General features: G+C 49.0%; 1 protein-coding gene across 1 annotated transcript in view; it reads left to right on the top strand.

The window, feature by feature from the left end:
* Nucleotides 1-2434, top strand: part of LOC147703615 (microfibril-associated glycoprotein 4-like) — a 742150-nt gene that overhangs the window by 409093 nt on the left and 330623 nt on the right. The gene's annotated exons all lie outside the window — the stretch shown is intronic.

The raw sequence follows: 2434 nt of genomic DNA on the forward strand, positions 1-2434 counted from the left end.
CTTGCGTTAAGTCTGTGGCTGCGTTCTTTCCTACAGCAGTCATGTCAGAGAGTGACTCGGCGGAAGTGATTCAAAGGGCAGCGGAGGGCTAGTGGATATCTAAGAACTCCACCACTGCATGTCTCTGAAGCCTAACCCGGCTCGGTGTACATTTAAGTACTCAGTGCGGTCTCACATGAGGAGCCTAACCCCGCTCGGTGAACAATTAAGCACTGTGCGGTCTCAAATGAGAGAGTGCTGAATCTGAAGTAACACACACACACACCAGTGTTGTGTTTAAAGTTCAGAGGCACATACATGGAGGTGCGCGTAGAGAGACAGAGAAGTCACACAGGTGAGCCCCTCATTACTACAATCCCAGACCATCGCTCACAGCCCCAACCCATCCACCAATCCCCTCAAACGCCCGAGCAACCAGATAACATATCTGCAAAATCCCACCGTGCCCATAAGCACCCCTATGCGAGCTCTCCTCTAACGTCGCAGTTACGAGAGCGTGGACTTACCGTGGCAGACAGGAGTCACTCTCATCCCTCGAGTTCAGACACACTGCTCGCGAGCCTTGCATGCAGCGTGAGGAACTCTGAGCCGCGCGCGCGGCATCTCCGTCCAGGCAGCTGCTCAGAAGGAATTGGAAATCTCCTCTTCCGCCACTCCTAACCCCTCCCTTCCCGTGTCACTGAAGCAAGCAGGAGATCCGAAACAAGTCACATTACACCAGAACACCATAGTTTTTGGGGAGCGGACTTGCGTGCGAGCCTGTAGGTGCTCGGAGGGACAGCTGCAAAATGGCAGCTGCAAGCTTCTGAATTTTTCGGAATTGGGGGCGTGGTTTTGTGGTTCTGAGTGACAGACTACATCACTGTCTAAAGAACAGGAAAACTTACGCCCCCAAATCCGAAAAAGACGGAGCCTATTCGGAGGGACGGCGCCCTCCTCCAATGGCTGGCCTCCGTTTAGGAAGCCAGCCAATGGAGGGAGAGCCAAAAAGAGGGAGGGATAAAGCAGCCCTCTTACTGACAATAGATCTCGGACTTACGGTCTGCCTTCGGCAGACCGGATATTACCTCGACCTAAAAAGGAACTGGTGCCCATATTTTGCCACAGCAGAATGGTACCAACCCTTGGAAAGGAAGTAACTTAGGAGCTGGTGTCAAACTTGAAAGTCGGAGACCAGAATGTCGTGGCCTTTTCGAGTGACAGTGTCTGCCTTGATCAAGATCTACTCTTGTGCAAGAAGTTGAACATCTAGACACTTTCTGAATGCCGGTCTAGATCTATGCCAAACTTTCGATGTGGATGGATCCCACAGGTCTGGACCCACTAAGATTCCCCCAGGGGTCTGCAGGTAAGGAAACCAAAGATGTTGCCACATATAGGTCAATGAGAAATCACCACTGAAGCCCAACCTACGAAACTTTAGACATATCTCTGCCAGACAGAGGGGTGACAAGGAGTGAGTGAAGAATTTACCCTCTTCCTTTCAGCAAATGGCTGGGTAGGGTGATGCTAATCTATGCAAGAGGACCTCAGCAAGTCTGCACATGGATGTTCCTGTGTGCATCAGTACAAGAACATGCACGCCCCCCCCCCTCCAACTATGTGCTAACAGTGCAACTTCGAGAACATATGCTCAAAAACTATTTGTTCCTAGAGTGGAAGACAAAATATAGTCTCAACCTTATTAGCAGTGTTGAAGATATTTAAATATTGGCTCAGTGAAAGCGCCAGCCACTCACGTTTTGTAAGTGCTACTCTCACATTTCATGATATTTCTGTATTGCTATTGGCAAGAAGGCATCACTCTCCGTGACAAACAAAACCATCCCCTCCATTTTGGGTAAATGGACGTTGTGCAACATCCCTCGATACATGCTTTCAAGCATGAGGGGAAAAAACTGTGCAGTATGGATGGGACATTAGCCAATGGCCGCCCCCTCCATCCTAAATAATAATGCATCCATATGGAGGAGTGGATTGGGAGCAGTGACATGCCAACACCTTTGATTTCCAGATAGGCTACCACATTCCTGTTCTTGGACTACAGGGCTAACAACCCTGTTGCACAGTCTGCCAAATAGTTGCGCTTGCGATCTGCCTGATAGAGACCACACTGCCTGTGACTAGAGACCACACTGCCTGTGACTAGATTTAAAGTCAGGTTCACTCAAAGACCATATCTGTTGGACAGGCTTGAGGCCATGAGTATCTCAGGAGCCATTGTGGAGTAGGATGATGATATACATTCTAACAAACATTCTAGGCATGTGGTTGTGAGGTTGCCCTCTCTCTTTCATGGCAGTAACAGACAACATTCCTACAGCAAAAACATGCACACTAATAATCACAAGCTTTGACAGGAGATATCCATTTCATGCACATCAAACCCCAACAGAGCACTGCAGGACACCTTTTCCATGGAGTCAAATTCATG

The sequence above is a fragment of the Lissotriton vulgaris genome, chromosome 7 (assembly GCF_964263255.1).
Source record: "Lissotriton vulgaris chromosome 7, aLisVul1.2, whole genome shotgun sequence".
Taxonomy (NCBI): domain Eukaryota; kingdom Metazoa; phylum Chordata; class Amphibia; order Caudata; family Salamandridae; genus Lissotriton; species Lissotriton vulgaris.